The following is a 21,780-nucleotide window of genomic DNA, read 5'->3' as shown; positions in this document are numbered from 1 at the left end:
CCATCAGATATCACGAGAATCACTCACTGTCATGAGGACAGCCTTGGGAAAACTCCCCCCATGATTCAATTACCTCCACCTGGTCCCACCCTTGACATGTGAGGATTATGGGGATTGGAATTCAAGATGAGATTTTAGGTGGGGACACAGCCAAACCGTATCATAATATGTTTACCTTAATTAGAAACCTTTTAAAAATGTTATTAGAAATGCAAATATTAACATTCTGTTGTGTGGCTGTACTTTTTTCACTTGCCTTATCATTTTTTGATAGCTTCCTGGAGTGAGCAGGTCTGCAGGTTATCAATATTAGATGATCGCTATCATGCAACATTGCAAGACACATGGAGTGTTAATGATTTGCTTTGGATAGCTAGCAGTTAAGGACATGAATTTTCTTAGAGAAGAGGGAATAAAGCCATGGAATGTTTCTGGAGAGAAGTTATTCCACATCATTCTTTTGAAGATTGTGCTGTATTCACAAAGCAAGTTTATCTAGTTAAAGGCTGTAAAATATGTTTTTTTTTTCCTTGAATAACTTCTTGTGGTATGAATAAGGTTAGAACACTCTGCTCTCATTCTTCCCAGTTTAGTTTCAGGGTGGGAAGGATTGCAAGTGCTAAATGTTAAGCACTGTCATTTCTAGGAGTGAAGATTAGGCAAAGAGGAAATATTCTAAAGCAAGCTCATGATTTGCCTTCCAAGTCCATCCAAGGGAGTGCAGAGTGAATTAATTTAGTGGAATGGTTGGGCAGAGTCAAAGGTCTGATTCTGAATCTTGTCTGGAACTATTCTGGGTGATTCGGACTCCAAGTCTGGTTTCAGAAAGGCTATTTTTTTTTTTTTTTTAAATCAAGCAGTGCTGGATGTGAATATGCTTCAAACAACTCACAACTTGTTACTTAATCTGAAGGCCATTTTAGAGGGAGAGTTAACAATCTTTATTGAAAAATTGAATAATTGAATAAAAGAGTAGACATAATATTCTAAGAAGAGCTACCATTTATGGGCTCTGAGTTACATGGAAAAGCTCTCTGTGTCCTTCATGCCTCTTTTAGGAAATGGTATAAATGAGTCGAAGTCCATATGCCAGTAAGCATTATTAGTGCTTTGCAGGTAAAACCGTTCCTATGCAACTGTGTTAGATGGACAGAAGTCAACATTTTACACTGACTGTGTAGTTGACTACTTAAATATATTGTGCTAGACTCTTTGGAGTTAAAATTTAACTAAGAACTTGTTAATTAAAATGTCAATGTCCTTCTAAAAAGTATTGAAAGAGAAAGAGTTATATTTAGTTGAATGAAAGAAAATTTTCTCACACTAAGATTTTTATTGGGATTTGCATAGCATTTAAACCAGCCTAAGAATATTAGTGAGGCAATTAATATGAATTTGATATTTGCCCTCAGTTCAGAGCAATGTGATTTCAGGCATAAGGACACGTCTATGGTATAGAAATGGAAAATGGAGCCAAAATTAGTCAATTGACTTGAACCCAAAATGTTCTGTGGAAAACAGACTGCCTGTTCATGGTTTAAAAAATGGAGATTCCTAGATAATTCACTGGAAGGCCATTGTGAACGTGAACAGACAAAAAAAAAAAAAAAAAAAAAAAAAAAAAAAAAAAAAAAAAACTTTGGAGGTTGTATGAGGGGTCAGGTTTACTAAACATCCATTATCCAGCACTTTGCTAGATGATATGAAGTAACAGCAGAAAATATGAACATTCCTGCCATTACCTTGGAAGAAGTGACAGTGGGTGGAAGGATGAGAGTAGAAAAAGGAGTGTGCCTGAAAATACAGTAAGAACAAATATAAAAATGCCATGAATACACGACCTCCATAGACTGGAAGGAAAATATTAGATCTGTTTGACCTCTTTGGGGTAACATTTGGCTTATGTTGTTATTTGCTGCTTCTGTGAACATAATAAAGGTTTAATTTTTATCACTGAAATTTTTACAAGTGCAAATTAAATGTCTCAAAAAAAAAAAAAAAAAAAAAAAAAAAAAAGAAGAAGAAGAAAAAGGAAACCCAAAAGCAAAACAAAACCAAAAAGGGCAGCAGCTGAAACATCAGTCTTTCCTATAAGGAGCAGGGCAATGATTAATGGATAACAAACTTAAAAACTTAAAAAAAAAAGGCACTAGATCTGCATACAATCACACACAAAACTATTTGACAGAAAAATGGGAGATCAAACAGAAGTTAAGAAAAGATTTCATGACATAATTTTGAGAAAATCAAAATAGCCATCAAGCAGTCAGAGTATGTTTAGGAGCTATTAATGGTCAATCAATCAGTTTGTAAAAACCAGTCTTTACCAACCACCAGCCAACCACACTCCAGCACTTCTAAAAAAGCCTCAAAAAGCAGTGGATGAGCAAGAAAAACTGTACAAATGAAAGAAATGTTAACATTGCTGAGAAATCAATACAGCCATGGCCATGCATTTCAAATTGTAGGAAGAGGACAGATGTCTATATGCTTATGCCTGTTGTTTGTACTACCCCCTCTACTCTTGGAATGCTTAAAGACAACTGGAATTTCACTAAAACCTTTGCAAATCTAAATAATGAACAAATCCACACACAGCACACACACACAATGCATCCATGGCATTTGTTTGTAAAGGCACTTTCAGAGAAAGAGCATGATTCATTTGAAAGGCTCTCTCTGTGGTTATTTGTTTTCTGGCGATGCAGAAATTCTTCTAAATAGGTCATCATAATACTGATAATCATCTCCACGGTAACCAGCTTTCAAGGCAACTGGCTGAGGATTACATTTCTAGATGGGGGAAATTGCATTAGAGGCATGGTAGTGACACAAGAAGCTGCAAGCTAGTGCCATTCAAATTCCCTTATATGTACAGCATTTATCAAATACTGTCTTTATAATCTGAACTAAGTATGACTTGTTTGAGGGACATTTGTAGGTGATGCTTCATCTCATTTGTAGGTAATGCTCCATCTATTAACCTAAATAGAAAAAGAAACAACCAAATACTACAAATATTTCTTTTTTCTATTTAGGTTAATAGATCCAGGTGCTTAGGCCTTCTAATGCTAACCCAGAGCAGGTATCTTGGGAGAGTTTAGGAACAGGTGTTCGCTGTCACTTCCTTTCTCTGCTTGCTCCATCTGTACAGGTATTTGGCATATTTAGGAGAGGGACTGGATTTCTGTGGGATTGTGCAATAACATCTCGAGCATAACATGTCATGAAATTGAAGAATTTTTCTGATAAATGGGTTTTTTAGATCTGAGGCAATCCATTTTGCAGTATCCAGGGATAAGACAAAGCAATTTCTTAGAAGTATTCCACAGTTTAAGTCCTTGAAATGTTTTTTAGCCAAGCGTAAGAGGCTAAGCTGGCAAATAACCCAACCAAAACACCTCAGCTTCATGTTTTGTTTTGGTGTGTGTGTGTGTGTGTGTGTGTGTGTGTGTCTTAAAGTACTTACAAAATTTTGAGGGCAGAGCTAGTTCATAGCGATCTTATACTAGCAGACTCTGGGGTTCAATTAGAGTTAAAGGAACTAGTTGAGGCCTCCAGCCTCAGATGATAGAATGAAAGCAGATTATACAGTCTCTCTCTCTCTCTCAGAACTAAAAACAATGGATGCCAAAAATGAAAACCACTAGCTCCTTCCTTTCTGGTAATAAGTCAGAAATGAAATAAGAAAAATACTGTAATCTAATAATACAGACATTAAAACAAAACAAAGCATTCATGCACATGTGTGTGCGCACGCACACACACACACACACATATACACAATGGTGGCTCAGAAAAGAACAGATCTTGGAGTGGCACAGTGTAGCTTCTAACCTTGAACTTCCTTCCTGCCCCTGGAACCTTACTGGTGAATTACTGAAATCTTAAGACCTCACTATGGTCTTCAAATGTGGAGAGAAACTAAATGACTATCCTTACTTTTCTCATTTTTGTCTGAAGGATGGTGGATTTGCTATTGGACAGAAGTGGGCTGCTTCTTTCTGACACTGCATGTATCAGTAAAGATACCACACTGCATATAAACTCATTAGAAAGGGGAATCTTGTCTCATTTGTTCACACAGCTTATTTCTAGCACCTAGATTAGAATAGTGCCTTGCAAAGGAGAGGGGCTCAATAAAAATTTGCTGAATGATTTAAAAAAAAATCCTAGAGTGTTCCCCTTCAGGATGGATGTGTATTCTGATTCAAGAGAGGGATTAAAATGTAATTAAAAACATCTGACAAATCCCAGAGAGAGAGAGAGAGAGCAAGAGAGAGCGAGAGAGAGCGAGCAATCAAAAGTGCAGAGCCCAGGAGTTCTAACTCAGATGTCACACAGCTTCAGCAGAGCTTTCCCCTCCCTCTCTACTCCCTGCACCATTTCCTTAGGCTGCAGTTAAGTGGATGGTATCCAAAATCAAGTTCTTTAATCATAGCTTCGGGGAAAACAAGTTAGAGTCTATAGAAATTGAGTCAATAAGTAACCTACATTAGAGAGAACAAAGAAGACCTGGATAAAGCTGTTCAGGTGTGAATAAGATGGGGGAAACCATTGACAAACATCCAAACATGCTAAGGCAATGATCCCAAATAGAAACTAACAAAACCAATCAACCTTAAAAGAAAGGAACATAGCATGCAAAAGAAAGATAAAACTCCCACTTTTAAAGAAAACATAGTCCAAAGAACAAAACAAAATTCCTTAGAAGTGCTTTGTACTACGAATCAAGTTAATGAGAACATGAACTCAGAAAAACAAGAGCTCAAAGATGAGTTGACAGAACCACAGGAAGGTTACAGAACCAAGGAGGCTGAGTACAAAAACAATATTATAGAGTGAATTTTTAAAAGGTGACAGAGCAAGGAACAAAATAAACATGGCTGCAAATAAAATTACTGGCCTCGAGGAATGGCTTGTAAATACAAGGGAACGAAAGGAATTAGAAGGTGACAGATTGGAGTTCAAAAGCACTTAACATGAGGAAATTGATGTCCCTGAAGGAGAAGTTTCAATAAATGGAACAGGAAAAGTATTCACAAATACCACACAAGGAAATTTCACTAAAGAGAAAGAATAACCACATTTATAGATTGAAAGAGCATACCATGTTCTAGGAAATATTGATAACAGAATACTCAGCACAGCCCTGATTGAATACTTAAAATTCAAGAATAAAGACATCCCTTGGGAATTTGAGGAAAAAACCCCCAAAAAGCCAAAAACCCAAAAAACAAAAAACGTGTCACATTGGATGAAGCACAAATTAGACTGGCTTCGAATGTCTCCATAACAACATTCAATGCAAAAGCAATATGTATCCCAACCAACATGTCAAGACAGATATTCTATCATGAAAGAATTTCAGTCAAGATGACATATAATTGGGTCTTGTGAATGTCTGGCCAGAATGGTTAGTAATGATGGTGTAGCCACCTTTAGAATAGCTAAGCTAGCATTTTTCCAAACTGTGACCTTTGAACTCCAGTGAGGTGTTCCTTAAACAAGGAAACTATGGTCAAACAGTTCAGAAGCACAGACTCTCTAAATGGCGCACCTTAGAAATTTGTAAAACACACCAGCATATAAAAGAGTTCAAGACAGTAATGAAAAAGCAGCAGATCTCATTTGGAGGGAGTTTCATCTACCACAATGGAGGGGAAAAATGATTAATAACTCAAAATAGCAATCAATTCCAAAACAATTCATATTTATTTGTCTACTTCCTCCTCCCCAACAATAAAATTTTATTATTTATTCATCCATTTATTTTAAAGCAATACAATCTTAAAATTCAGTTTCAGGAATAAAAAAGCAGAGTGGTGGTTTTAGGTCTACTTTGAAAGTACTAACAATAAATTCCCTCATAAAGCAGCCATGTCAAATCTTTAAGCACGGCTCAATTCCCCATCTGCTTTGTTTAAAGGAAAGCATCTTTGTGAAGGCTGCATTCCCACTGTGGAACTCTGGAAGTGGCAGGACTTTAGCTCAGTATTAAACGAGAGAAATTCTAGGAGATGTTCTGAAGCCGAACACTGTTTTTTTTTTCCTTAGGGAACCAGGAACAATGTAACTGAGAAGGCAAAGGAGTAAGTATCTTTTATTCCAGAAGAAAAACAATGCCACTACCACTTTGCAATACTTTTTCCTACTTCTCAGTATTTCTCCCATTTAGATAAGCATAGTTTTTGATAGTGTGCAATGCCCTTCTATTTAGATTACAAACCACTGCTTTAGAATGGTGGGAGACTGCTCTCTACTCACATCGTACCTCTCTCGTGCTTCTTTGGACTGGAAAAAGTGTTTCAATTCCAGACTGACTTGTTTCTGTTTCCCTGCCTCCTTGTCAGAGGACAGAAGTGTGTCAGGAATGTGGAAAGAAAAAGCTGGAGGTAACTTTCAGCTTTGAGATAGTGTTATATTTGTCTGTCCTTCTAAGATACTGCTCAGAGCTGACTGAGGTGAGAGGGTGGGTTGAAGAGTAACTGAGAAGATCAAAGGATTTCAAGCAGTAAAGAAGGGAGGGACCCATAAACTGGAATGCAGGTATAAGATGCAGCAATTACCAGGATATGCTGCCCTCTTCAGGGTTTTTAAGGAAAAACTCACCAGTTAAAATTGGCCGAACATTTAAGTCTAACAATGCCAACGTGGCAAGGATATGAGCAATAGGAAAGCTCACACACTTCTGGTTGGGGTGTTATCTAATACATCTAGGAAATTTAGAAATGTGCATACCCTACATTCCAGCAATCCCACTCTTATGTAAATGTCTAGAAATACTCATCCACATTTGCACAAGGAGATATGTTGCATTGTCTGTGACAGCAAGAGATTAGAAATAATTCAACAATCCATTAGCTGACCAGCTGCGGTATTTACCTACCATGGCATGTTATACAGCAATAAAAAGTAACAACGTTACTTTAATCAACACGGATACATCCCAAGAATAAAATATGGAGTCAAGATGCAGAAGGATATACGATACAATTTATATAAAGCTTGAAAATGCACAAAATACATACAGTAAAGTGCCATTTATATAGCTGAAAACATACAAAACCAAAACTGTGTGTGTCATAAAAACATACATTGGAATGATGAACAAAATGAAAAAACAGGGTTGGGAATCATAAATTCAAGGTAACAGTTACCTCTAAGGAGAGAATGAGAGAAAGGAGATAAAGACGACACAGGATATTTTGATTATAGATGTTAGGTTTTATTTCTTTAGTGTGGTAGGTACAAGCATCTTCGTTATATTATTATTGGTACTTATTATTGTAGACCTCAAATATTTCATAAAAAATTGAGGTACTCTGAATCAGATTCAACTAAAATGTATGAAGCACCTACCATGTACATAACGCAGTGCTTTTCTGCATTAGGCAGTGTGACAGCCAACACTGGAGAAGTCTATGCTTAGAAATGTAATTGAATCCCATTATCTGGCAACTTCTGCATTGTACCCTCAGATCCTTTGTTAGCCAGTGTGATCCCACCTGACCTGACTATGACTGATGAATTCGTGGAGAAAGGGTGCAGTGGAAGGAGAAGAAAAGCAAGGCAGATTATTAAGATTTAGAAAAAAGGAAATTAAGCTCATTTGGCATTCTCTTTTCTAAATGAATTCAGCTTCCTTCTTTCTACACCTCACATTTTTTCTCAACTTACCAATTTCTCAACAACTGTGTGATGGGAAATGTAAGTAGAAATTTAAAAATTCTTAGTTATAGAATCATTAGTCCCTTCTACATGGAGAAAAGGCAAAACTTTCTATTGGTTTCATTTGGCCTAAAATAAGTAAGACGCAGTGCCAATTAGTGGGATGTGTAAGCTGAAGGTAGATGTTCACTTCTGAGGCACCCGTAGGGGAAAAAGGTACTACCCTCTACCAATGGTTGTTAATTCTGGCTTCACAGTATAATCACCTGAGTTTTACAATCTACTGACCCCTTGGCCATTCCCCCCGAAATTCTGAATTAGCTGTTCTGGGGTGGGGCCTCCGGTGTTCATATTTTACAAATATCACTTCCCAGGTGATTCTAATGTGCACACAGCATTGAAAACCACTCTTATCTCTCAGGCTCTGATATATCTGATATTGACCAAATTTCAGGGCCATTGGTTAACACAGTTGGAACAGTTACTGCTGCCTTTCTTGTCAAGTTCATGACATGATGGGAGAAACCTTGGACAGATGTTGTTTCCACTAATTGTCTCTCTACTCAGACATCTTTAAGACTTATTGCCCAAACTCTCTGCTGGAGAATATTCTCTGTGCCTTGACTCGCTCTTCATTCTTTTGTGCAAGGCCAGGTGTTTTGGAAACAGGCAGGGCTGTGCTGTGCAGTGGGGGTGGCGAAGTCACCCACAAGGCCACAAAGATAATTGGTTGTACTGTCTAACAGGTTTGGGCTCTTCAAACTCTTGGCGAGCCTCTTGACTTACATGTTGGTTAAAAGAATCATAAATCAATTACTTTTAAGCCTCCCCCTAACCAAAACCCACTGGAGAGATTGTCAATAACATGAAGAAAAACCATGAATTTGAGAGCTAAAAAGTTACTGTAACCTTCCATCCAGTGGACATTTTTAACAACACCTTATCAAATGATCATTCAGGTACCACGTGAAAAATTTTCACTAATTTTCATGCAAAATACTTCTGTGAAATTCCTATACATCTGGACCAAATGTTAGCTCTGGGACTATAAGGAGCAGCAGTCACTGTTCCAGCCCTTGATGATGGACAAGTAATTACAGGGACAGACCTATAACCAAGTAATTAAATAAGGTGTGAGACATCTAAGAGGACCTGTACATGTTCTATACACAAGTCATAAACACTGGAAAGAGGACACTTAGTGTAGATCCGCTTTGTAGGAGAGTTTTTCACAGAAGGAGTGATGGCAGAGTAAGGTTTTTGAGCTTTGTCTTGCATATGTGTTCCCAGCATTGCCTGGGAACTGGTTAGAAATGCAGAACGTCAGGCCCCATCTTAGACCCACAGAAGTAAAGTCTTTTTAACAAGATTCTCAGAACGTGATATGCAAAAGAAAAACAGAAAAGCATAACTTTAGAGGTTCTTCAGGTCGAAGTGGGGGGTGGGAGTGGGCGGATACAATGATAACAGTTCAGGGAGAACACTGACACCCACAAAAGCTCCCCTGTGTGAAATGCATAGTGTTATTACTGCTGGAGCCTAGGGTAAATGATGCCATTTACAAGTGATTCCATTAGGAGAGGCAGGCCTGGGCCTTGTCATGAAAGGGCTTGCAGAACATTCTGAGGAATTTGGATTTCATCATAAAGGAATTGAGAAGCTAATTAAAACCAGTTAAATATTTTAAACAGGAGAGTGGCATAATGAGATTTTTGCTTTAGGACGAGGTCATTGGCAGTAACGTCAAGGCAGGAGCCAAAGGGGCTGGGCTTTGGGAGGCTGTTATCATCAGTAGAGAAGTGGTGAGGGCCTAAACCAAGGCAGGCCACGGGAAAGCAGGCAGAGGTGGATATAAGAGAGATTTAGGAGGAATGAGCAACAGGGCATATTACTACATGATATTCCACATTTCCTTAAAAGTCCTTTTAGAAATGCATTGTATGCAATTGGATGAAGAGAAACCAACCACCTGACCAACTAACCAATCAGCTAGCAAACAGAAAACCCAAACTCTCAATCACCAAATCCTAAATAAAGGTAAAATTTAAGAAAACATGATTAGGAGGAAGACACAGGTTTCAATGACAAATTGTAAAAGCAGGGAAGACTAAATGAACATGTTCATTGTTTCTTTGCTTTTTGCTACCAGATTGTCAGAGACACTTTTGATAACTGACAATTGATACATGCTTTACAATTCAGACTAAGTTAAAAATATATCATTGTGGCCGGGCGCGGTGGCTCAAGCCTGTAATCCCAGCACTTTGGGAGGCCGAGACGGGCGGATCACAAGGTCAGGAGATCGAGACCATCCTGGCTAACATGGTGAAACCCCGTCTCTACTAAAAATACAAAAAATAGCCGGGCGAGGTGGCGGGCGCCTGTAGTCCCAGCTACTCGGGAGGCTGAGGCAGGAGAATGGCGTAAACCCGGGAAGCGGAGCTTGCAGTGAGCTGAGATCAGGCCACTGCACTCCAGCCTGGGCGGCAGAGCGAGACTCCGTCTCAAAAAAAAAAAAAAAAAAAAAAAATATATCATTGTTAGATATCATAGGAATCTTGAAGAAGAGAAAAGACACACACACACACATATTAGGATTTTCGTCGTATTTTTGCTATTTATGACTACACAGGGCTTCAAACAGTTTTCTTACTGACCAAAAAAAGAAGCTATTCTTTTATATTTCCTTGAAAGTATGATCATTTTTAAGAGTATATCGTATCTTTTATATCTTCTTTCTTTATCAATAGTGTATAATAGAACTTATTAGTCTCAAATTTTTCTTTCAAAGTAGAAGTGCATTTCAAATAGTTTGCTGTTTGAAATATTAACATGGCTGATTACTTTTTACTCATTCTTTTAGCAAAAAAATTAGACTTAGCCTTTTCCTTCCATTCTTAGGTTTTAATCAACAATATGAATTATGTATGAGAAGACTTAGTGTATTATTAGCTGAGTTTTTTAAAAGGTATTTGACAAAGCCCGAAACTAAATTACTAATGCTCGCATTTTTCTATGAGTCATATTTTTTAATCTTTGAAAAAATAGTGATCATCTATTATTTTATTACAATAATATGAATATAAACCTAAACTCTATTTAGAAGAGGATCTATACATAAAATATCAAAATGTTAATGCCGAAAAGGTTGTATGTTTCTAAGAAGCATTTGAACATGAAATGAAAATGGCAAAGATGTTCAACTTTTTGTTTTTGCCATCTGGTCTTGCTGCCATTCTTTCCCAAGGGACTTCCAGGCAAACATCTACCATACCTTTTGTTTCATGAGACCTAGATGGTCATGTGACTGTGACAGAGTTTCTTATTCAATTCCCTGAACTTGTTTCTCTGCCTTGCCTTGTTTCTTTCTATCTGCCTTGCTGTCAGCAGCTCAGACTTGTCTTTTGTGGCTCCCTCTCTCATTAGTTTTCTTCTCAGCAGAATGTTCTGTGGATTTGAAATGGAACTCCTTTAATAGTAATTTACACTCCTACAAGCTAAAACAAAAATGATTATCAGTGTAAATGGGACTGTGCCACTCCACAGTTTAGTTGGATTACTAATGTAAACAGCTTTGTTATCAAAAGCTCAGAGAAAGCTGAACATGTAAAGCCTGGCTTGCAAATGGGTAGGTAGACTTTGAAACTTAATTAAGCCAGCAGAACTAGTTCTGTGGCCGCATTACTCAGCACTTTCTTTTTACAAGGAAATCCTTAAAAAACAATGTCCTCTCCCATTAACTGTTAACTGGAATATTGGCTTAATTTTGGCAACATCTATTAACATTAAAAATGCATATTCCCTTTCAGTCAGGAATTCTGCTTATAGGAATTTGTTATAGGTTCCCTGCCTAAGTATAAGCTTTGTACAAAGGGATTCAAAATAGTATTGTTTATGAAGGCAAAAACTCTACATATAATCTTCATGTTTACTATTGGGGAATGTTCAAGAAATTATGGTCCATTCACTCAGGGAATCATAGGCAGCTATTTATGTGCTATTATACAAAAATGTTTAAGTGGCAAAACCAAGGAATTACTTGCTGGGGCTTTACTGTCTCCTACTTTTCAGCACATTCCTTTCTTTGATACGAACAACTGATATTGTATTTTATTGAAGTGTTTTGCAATGGAGCTTCAAGACCCTCTTTCCAACCAGATTGCCCTGGTGGAGTTCCTTTTATACCAGCATTATGGTGCTATCACTATAGCAGTTACATGAAAAAGTGAAATAGTATGGTAAGACTTATATATAACATAAATCTATGCTTGCATACGTATGAAAAATTCCTGAAAGGTTGCACATGCAACACTTTAACATTGGTTATCTCTGAATGGAAGGATTGGGTAGGGCAGGGGAGAGAGAAACTTTATACTTCTGGTATGTTTTTACTTCTCTGTCATAAACACATATTACTTTTATACTTTAAACAAACAAATTGTAAAGAAGCAAGCAAATAATTCTATATAAATAAGGAAATGAAATGGAAAATCTATAAAGGAACAATTACCTAAATCCTTTGGGTACAGGTAACCTAACAAGGCCCTGCAAAAAAATACAGGTACCTGTGTTTTCTGCGGTGAGCCATGAGACCAGAGATTTGTCTGTTTTGCACATCACTATATCCCTACAGGAGAAATGGTTTTTTGAGTCCTATTGCCACTTAATTCTTGAGGACCCTAAAGATTATGCTTTACATCTGGCAGGGACAGCAAGTATCACCTCCTCCCAGGAGCCTGTTGTGATTCTTGTAGCCCTCATTGGTCTCTGCTTTCTTTCCACTCCTATTACAAAAAAATTCATTGCTTTAGAGTCAGTACCTTTCTGCCCTTTATTTATATTAATTCTATTCCTTTTATCTTCAGGCAGTTGATGGTAAGAAGAAAGAGGCCGTCAATTCCATTACAGCTGCTCCCATCAGAGTGTTCCTTTTATTACCCTGTAGATCTACTGATAAGGAATACAAGTTTTACTTCTCTAGCAAGATTGCAGGTATAGGACTTCTTTGTGCAATAAAGGGGAGAAGATTACACAGAGTGTGCCAAATTGTATACAATGGGACACACCTAGACAGTAGCTGCAACTCTCCTGGGAGACGTATGCTTCAGGACAAAGTCCCAACTTCTCAATGCAACATACAAGGATCTAATGTGTCTCCACCTGCCAACACACACACACACACACACACACACACACACACACACACAAAACACACTCAGAATCCTCATCTGCTGCCACTTCCTGGTACACACCCATACTCCGGCTTCACCAAAAAGACTTGTCTTCCTGGTATGCACAATGCATTCTTATACTCCAGTAATTTGTACCAACTGCGGTTCAGTTGCATTCAGAATGCAATTAACCCACATTCATTTTCTCCTTCCTTTGCATTTTGATTTAATGATGCTTGACTCTAAAAAGCTTCTCCTATACAGGAAGAAAAATAGACTTCACCAAGACAATTGGAAGATGGGCAAACCCCAATAATGTTTTATAATTTTATGGGCTTATAGTGTTCTGTGTTATTGTCCACTAAATTTTCATTGGGGTGTACTCCAAGTGAGTCACTGTAGCAGTCCCAGCCTAAATTGTAAACAAAAATGCATATTTGCCTTCCTTACATATATGGAAAAGAACTGTTAGGCTTATAGAGGAGAAGAGAGTTATGGTTCAATATTTAATTTTTGATTTTGCTGTTAGAGGATTATTTTTTTCTTCCTATTTTTATTTGTACCTTGCTATTTAGGTATGCAATTACCTGAAGTTTTGTCCTTATAATCTAACTGGGAATTAAGAGAGAGTATTGAAACTCTCTCTTACATTAATTCTTGATTTACGATTTAGCTTTTGGCCATGAGGAAAGTTTTAAAAACTTGCAAAGAATTAACTACTCCAGAGTATTCTATACAATACAGAAGCAAGAAAATATATCAATCCCATTCACACATAGCGTGTGCCTAGGGTATTTGAAATTCTTTACTTAGCATATATCAGGAAATGATACAAACAGGTGTTTGGCATATTGTGATCTGGCTACTTACTGTATTGGCTTTAAATGTAGTGAAACATGACACAACATCGGATATTTAAAGGCACAAAGTTGTTTTCAGCTCAGTTACAAATTTAGATGGGAAGTATCCTATTTGGTATGAAAATAGTTGAGCAGACAGATCCTGTGGTTTATTGACTACTTGAATTAAATTTGAGCCCCTTGGAATATTTTCACTTGCCACTCTGCAGAGACAACAGCTTGACAGTCAAGTAAAAGGAAAAACTGTGCTGGGAGAAAACTCATACATTGCATATGAAGCAGCGTCCTTCAAACTCAACACAATGTGAGCCAAGATCACGGTGGCTTCCTTCCTCAAAGGAGGAAAATATCTGGGTACCTTATTGGAAGAGGTCGGGTGACAGCTTCATTGGCTGCCTCTTGAAATGGAAGGATAACCTCTCCTTTTATGTTGCCATTCTGAGTTAGCATACATGACTTATCTTCAGAACAAGAGGCTTTTTCCTGTCAGTCTGAAGTTAGTGTTTCCAAATTTGAGCCCATAAGCTTCTTTCTCTCCTCTCATATCTTTCCACAATAATAAAAAAGGCTAAATATAAAGGCAGGGGAAATGTTCCACTTCAGTAGTGATCAAAGGCATAGTTAACCTGAGACTGATGTTTTTGGTCTATCAAATTGGTAAATAATTTTTAAAAAATTATATGATGTTCATTGCTGGGCAAAGGTATTGGCATATACTCAGATGGAAGGGTAACAATGTAAAGTGTTGATTTTTCTGGAGAGGAATTTGGCATATCAAAGCCTTAAGATATGCATATTATTTGATCAGAAAAACTATCTTCTAAAAGTAATTGAGGATATGAACAAAGATTTAGTAACAAAGATGTTAATTGCTGTGTGGCTTATAATACAGAAAAACTCAAAATGATTAACAACAGTGTTACAGTAGGTGGCTGGTCAGACGTGAGCAGGGCAGGCGGAGAGACCACTCCTCGGCCCCCACCCAGGGATGTCAGGCAGCCATCAGGTGATGGTCAGGTAATTATTAACTGACTCCCTAAAATAATAATTGGTTGCAGGCAGTCCCAGGGAAAGGTAGTCTCCCAGTACACAGAAGAACCTGAGACTGGTGATCAGCTTCCTGATAAGATCTCAGGAGTTGGGTGAGTGGGCTGCAGCATGCAAACTAAGAGGCAAGATGGCGGAGTTTAACTGGTACATTACCTTATAGGAACACTTGACTGGTAAGGGAAGAGTGCCTCAAGTAAGCATGCGTACAACTCCAGTAAACACACTGTGCATGTGGCTCCTCCTAAGCACTGGTGGGCCACTGTGCATGAGGACAGCCCACTCCAAGGGAAGAATCAGGGCAGAAGGGACACAAGACCCTGGAAGCATGCCGGCGTATAAAACCCCAAGTCAAAAGGTCAGACTGTGCACTTGATCTCTCAGGTCGCCTGCGTGGCCCTCTTCCAAGTGTACTTTACTTCTTTCTGCTCTAAAGCTTTTTAGTAAACTTTCACTCCTGCTCTAAAACCTGCCTCGGTCTCTCACTCTGCCTCATACCATTCCATTGAATTCTTTCTTCTGAGGAGGCGAGAATTGAGGTTGCTGCAGACCTGTATGAATTCATGCTGCTAACATACTTTGGTACTGTGTGACAGATATGTTCCCCAGTAGTAAGACACCTCTACATCTTACCTTCTTCAGCAGAGGCGTTCAACCCCCGTACATGGTTTCCTTCTCCCTCTTTGCTCTCCTGCTTACTAACCAACCCCCAGAATGATTCCTCTCTGCCACAGTGGCCCTACTCCCCTTGGCTGATCTCCCAGCTCAGCCTGATGGGGCAGGAAGGACCTTGGAGTCTGCGCCAAGTAGGAATAGGACTAAGGTACTAAAGTCCCTCCAGGATAGGAGGCGTGCGAGAGTAGTAGGGCTACAGCCTAATGTCGTGCAACGTCTGGTGTTTCCTCTGCTTTTTCAACTAAAATCAGCTCTCCCCCAAGAACCTGCACCACTTAGTCGGTTTTCTCTGCGTGTATTCTGCAATGGCCTTGCACGCCCACCAGACTCTCCATCTTAGGGGCAATTATGCATTTTTCCCTGGTTTCACATCACATGTTGTGTGACTTCCTTCTTTGCCTTAAAACACACAATTTGTGTTTATTATTTGTGCGCCTGCAGCCCTTGCTGCATTTGCTTGGCAGCAAAGATATGGGCTCCCTTGCAGCTATCCTCTGAGATTTATACTTGTTTTTACCTTACCAGTTCAGATGACTCCCAACCCTTCCCCGTCTGTTGGCCCATTGCCGGGACAGACATTAACTGGAACCCTGGCTCTGCCAGCTCCTATGACTTATCATACACTTTTCTTCTCTATTCTGCTCCAACACCAAATTTTTGGTGTTTTTTTGAAGCAGTTTAACCACCTGCATAAGGCATCACTCTGTGGCCCTTTAAGGATCCCACCTAGTTGCTTTTCTTGAGGTAGCAAGTATATTAGCAGAAGTGAATCCATACAGGTCTGCAGCAACCTCAAGTCTTGCATCTTCAGAAGAAAGAATTTGACCAAGGAGCATAAAGCACAGTAAGAGACTGGGGCAAGTTTTAGAGCAGGAGTGAAAGTTTAATTAACAAAACTTTAGAGCAGGAATGAAAAGAAGTAAAGTACACTTGCAAGAGGGCCAACCTGGTGACTTGAAAGATCAAGTGCATGGGGTGTTATACGTTGGCATACTTCGAGGGTCTTGTGTCCCTTCTCCCCTGATTCTTCCCTTGGGTGGGCTATCTGCATGCACAGCGGCCTGCTAGCGTTTGGGAGAGCTGCATGCACAGTGTGTTTACAGGAGTTGTACACATGCTTACTTGATGTGTTCTTCCCTTACCAGTGGAGTGCTACTGTAAGGTCATATGCCAGTTAAACTCCACCATCTTTCTTGAGCCCACTCACCAAACTCCTGAGATCTTATCAGGAAGTTGGTCACCAGTTTCACATTTTTCTGTCTGTTGGGAGACTGCCTTTCCCTGTCACTGGCTGCAACCAATTATGATTTTACACAGGCAGTTTAATAACCACCTGACATTCTTGGTGGTGGTGGGGAGGCCCTCTACTGCCCTGCTTATGTCTGACTAGCTACCTACTGTAACGTTTCAGATCTGTACAGACTCACTACTGCCAACAATAGGACACTGGTTAAATTGTGGAATGATATCATGAAATGATCTATAGCAATTTAAAACAATGTTGAAAAGAATATTGGTGCAGAAAGATGCCTCAATATATTATTGCTAAAAAAAAAAAAGAGGTTAAAAATGATGTTCTTTGTATGTTTCAATTTTACTAAGAGAAGTATATAGATACACATGTGTATATGAAAATAGACCTGAAAAAATGTACCATAAAATTAACTCCACTTATTTCTGGGTGGTGAATTTTATGATTGCTTTGCATTTTTTTCTAATTATCTACACTTCAAAATTTCTAAAATTACATATATATTTCTATGTAAATATATATATTTATGTTTGTTTCAAATATTTATATTTATGTTAGTGAAACACAAATGCTTTGATTTATATAAATAAATATGAATATGCATGGAAAGCCAAGTCACTGTATGATCTGACAATGATAGCAAGTCAAGGAGCCAGGGAACCTGACCAGGACCAAAACTAGGTGTGGCCTCCTTCAGTACCCATTTCACCACCTTCCCTTAGTTTTAGCGCCCTGATTTTTAGTTGGACACATTGCCACCTAGTATAAAAGCCTACACTTCCCAGCTTCCCTTGCAGGTGGTCAAGACTAGATTCTGACCATCGAGAGGTAAGTGGAAGTACTATGTGGGACTTTCAGTAAAGGACATAGGTTCACACTTATTTTTCCCTTTTTCTCTTCATTCTCTGGAGGCCCATGTGCCACACAGGTCCATGACACAAAAGTCACATGCTGAGGATGGCAGAAGAGAAAGACAGTAGCCTAGGTTCCTTGTGATAGATGAAGACCCCATGTCGGCTTTGGACTGCTTATCTTTACATTATTTCATATTCCAGAGAAATAAATTTCTATGTCATTCACATCATTGTTATTCTGAGGTTTGCAAGATTCTTTAGCCAATCTTGGGCTTATCTAATATACTGACTAATTGTGTTTGTGGTTGGTTATTGCTGTCAAATCAGAACTGTTTATTGAAGGGCTTCTTAAAAGAAGTTGTCCAGAAAAGAAAATATTTGGAGCATTATGAAAACCACACTTTCACATCTACAGTAGCATGCTGAATTTCTTGGATTTGTAAATGATCTCTCATTAGTGACTTTCTTTTTGGATACAGAACCAAATAAGCCTATAAATACATGACAGAATGTTGATATAGTCAGTTTTGAGAGCATAACTGCCAAATGTAATTCTTAATTATATAAAAGTAACACATTAAGTGGATGTGAATAATGGTGAAAATAATGAAGTTTTAAAACCAGTGCAAATATAGCTTATTAAAATACAGAGGCCTTCAGTAAATACATTTAGGGAAAAGGAACCTATTACTAGAGGAAAGTTCTTCATCTGGGATGCATACGAGCTTGTCCAATCTGCTTTATTTTATTGTTGTTATTGTTCTAGGGTTTTTTTTTTTTTTTTTTGACTTTGAACAGCCTGAAGTCATGGTTTTAAGTCTGCATCTGTAGTGATAAGTGGAAAAGAGGGCTGAGGAAGGGGCTTTACTGGACCAACCAGAAACAGAAACTAAGAACCCATGACTGAATTCTCGCCTTTGAACACCCCTGATTTTGCAAATTACTTTATGACCCTGAGAGAAAAATTGTATTGAACTCCAACACAATCAATAGATGGATAGGCAAGTAAGGTATTTCTTTAGTAATAGTTCATATTGCTGCAAAATTTGTACCCTGTGAATATACATGATCAACCTATTATTCTCTTTTAGCAACATGAAACTTATTCTCTCAGTTTTCTTCATGTGGCTAATTTGTAGAACAGAGGAATAGGGTGCTTCAGGGATTCAACCTTGATGATGATGAAAACAATTTTGTTAACATTGCCTCTGAAAACACACTCCGGCATTTCAAAATAATTTTTGAAAAGGCCATGAAGATTTGAGCATTAAAAGAACACACAGCATTAATTCCTCCCACCCCCAAAAGTGTAAGACATTATTAGAAGTGAAGTGAACAGAGTAAGAAAAGGAAAAAAAAATTTAGAGTGATACTTTTTCTTTCTTTCATTTTTCTCTTTAATCAATGCAAATGTTCATGTTTTCATCTCTGTAGGATTCTTTCCTTGCTGCATTCCACAAGCCCAGAGAAACTCGCTGGAACTCATACAAAATCCTCTCCTACTACCATATTAGGAATCAAAATGTGTAGCAGAAACCCACTGCCAAGCCGAGATAATCAACAGGGAATGTCTATGCCTTCAAGCCAAATGAGTGCAGAAAAATGATCAAGGCAGCAAAGTAAATAATAAAACTGAGAACTGGCTTTAGATTATGGTCTTGTCATGCATCCCACTCTCTAATAAGGCTGTTCTGGAAATTTCTCTACCTCTTGGCCATTCAGGTATAAGAAGCTAGTAGGGTCTAATTTTACTATGAATAAAATTTACTCTAGGTCACAAGTGCAACAAAGCAAAGTAATATATCTTTGCTTTATTAATGATATCAAAAATTTTGTATAGTTGCATGGCTTATAAATCTTCTACCATAATACCAAACTGATTCTGCAATACTTTACAATTTAGATATATTTTTTTCAAATTTTGAAAAAAGTCTGTGAGTGTGTGGCAATTACCAGAAAACTTTCTGGTTACATTGTTTTTGCTCCAAGTGAAATTGGTTAAGATTAATTATATTTTCCTTTTTTAATACATGGCACTTAATCCATCATATTCTTGGCTAGAAATAAATTTTTAATTAATATTTGCACCAAATTAATAGATGTTTCAAACCACAACATGATGGTTCTGGAATTATAGCAAGGGACAGGATGCCGGGTTATATAATGAAGGCTTAGCAATTATCTAGTGGATTAAACAGATCATTGTGGAACTAACTGCTTGCTTTATTAAGACAGAATGATTACACCTGAGAATGTAATGCTGGACCGATGAGAAATTTGACCTTGCTGCCACATTTCTTGAGTTTTAAAGGAGGCAGAGGTAAGAAATGAGATCAGAGAACAGAGGTTCCATAAATCAGTACCACAGATGACAGGAGCATGGATAAGTGCATAATTGTAGACTCAGGATAAAGCAAAGAATTTAGAGCTATTACAAAGTAATTTGTGTGCCATAACTCTCTGGGAAATTATAATTATCAGAGAAATAATAGACTCATAGTCAAACAGCTTCTGACCGTATTACTTGGACAAAAAAAAAAAAAAAAAAAAAAAAAAAAAAAAAAAAAAAAAAAAAAAAAAAAGGAAAGAAAAAAAATGTGGTCTAGGAAATTTGGAGGTGCTAGGACAAATTCAAAGAAATGACTTAAAACCAACCAAAATGTCCTTCTTGTATTTTTATAGCATGTCATAGTTTACAAAATGAGTTTTCCTGGCTGTTTTCTTACTTAACCCTTTGTAAAATCTGTGAGGAAGACTTCCTTATCCTCTGAATCCACATGAGAGCATGGGCTGAATCACCTCGCTAAATGATCTGCTCAAAGTCTCAGTAAGAATGTGCACTGGATCTCTGATCCGTGCTCCTTCCAATAAACCCACTAATGCAAATCTAAGTGGGCCTATCTGTTTATTTTCTGGAGGGCTCCCCCTTTCCTCTGCAGTGAGACTTAGTAACAGCTCTCCACAGTGTTCACTTAGTTGTTCGACCTTAAATTTGAGCAATTTCTAGTTCTTTAATAGTTGTGAGATTCAGCAAGGTCTGGGATCTTGGGCATATTATTTAGCCACCTTGACTTTGGTGAGGCAAAATTGCAGTCCAGAATTGACAGTCAACCGATGGGAAATCCCCTCTGTTAGGGCTAGAAAGGGCTGCCCAAATCCTTGGCTGCTACTGCCATCTCCTGTTCAGAGGAGCTCACCCAGGATTGCCTGTGCATACATTTGCTTTAAATTCAAGTGTAATACCCAGGCTAAACTGATTTCAGGTGAGAGTCAGGAATATTCCCCATGCATTTAAGGTTCTCCATTCAGCCTGTTCTGGAAGCAACATCTTTTGGTGGTGGTCAGTGTTAGAAGGCAGTCTGAACAAGATTAAGGGGATACAACTGTTGTTCGTAGGAGGAGGGGCTTGGGAAGAAGAGGTCACAATACAGTAGTGATGTGGTTGAAGATGGAAGGAAAGAAGTACTGTGTCATTGTCCTTCTCCTGTGAGTATACCAGAGTAAGGACAGCCACATCCACTCTAAAACTATAGTGTTCTTTGCTTGGACTGTGTGTAAGAGAGTTGCAAAAACCATAGAAAATTACATCCTCTTCTGATTTCAGAAGGGGCCACCAAATAGGCTTTGATGTGTCTCAGAGTCACAGACTCTGTTCTGTAGATACATCCCACCTAAAAGTGAGGTCAAAAATTGGGATGGAGGTGATTCCCAAAGAAAACTGTATCTTCTCAGAGCTTAGTATTTGCATTTCTCAGAATGTGACAATCAGAGCTATCCCAATGGTATGACAAATGGGGACACCTATCTCAGGTCCCAAACTTTTCTTTGCCCTCATGGCTTCCCAACGAATGATGGTAGCAACTCTAGAGGGTGGCTAGACCACTCAGTTGTGGTGGGGAAGTGAGACGAAGGCGTGGTGGTACTACCTCTTGATGCTAAAGAACCATGGTTCTACCTCTCTCATCAAGACCTTTACCATATTTGTAGGATGGCATCTTTTCTTCTCAAAACCGGAAGAGACTACTCTTATGAGTCTATTTTCCTTTCAAGGTAGTTCCTGATTCTGAATTTAAGATTGTTTCACTCAAATAATATTAGTGGATAAGTACACAGAGTATAAATTAGTCACAAGTAACAGATCATCCCGGGGGAGTTCTAGTGATAAACCCAGAGAAAAGAGTGAATCATGGAGTAGAAAAAAGAATACAGATTACTTATTTGTCAGAGCCTGTGCTAAGCACTGTCACATG

The 21,780-nt window shown here is 38.3% G+C and overlaps 1 protein-coding gene and 1 long non-coding RNA gene across 6 annotated transcripts in view; one reads left to right on the top strand and one right to left on the bottom strand.

Annotated features, from left to right (window-relative positions):
• SYT1 (synaptotagmin 1) overlaps positions 1 to 21,780 on the bottom strand; it is a 596,758-nt gene that overhangs the window by 25,076 nt on the left and 549,902 nt on the right. The gene's annotated exons all lie outside the window — the stretch shown is intronic.
• Positions 9,896 to 21,780, top strand: part of LOC126931274 (uncharacterized) — a 634,186-nt gene continuing 622,301 nt past the window's right edge. The window contains exon 1 of the long non-coding RNA XR_007717817.1: positions 9,896 to 9,964. This is a non-coding gene — a long non-coding RNA (uncharacterized LOC126931274). The remainder of the gene's footprint in view (positions 9,965 to 21,780) is intronic.

The sequence above is a fragment of the Macaca thibetana genome, chromosome 11 (assembly GCF_024542745.1).
Source record: "Macaca thibetana thibetana isolate TM-01 chromosome 11, ASM2454274v1, whole genome shotgun sequence".
Lineage (NCBI taxonomy): Eukaryota > Metazoa > Chordata > Mammalia > Primates > Cercopithecidae > Macaca > Macaca thibetana.
This window is presented reverse-complemented; position numbering and strand designations above follow the sequence as displayed.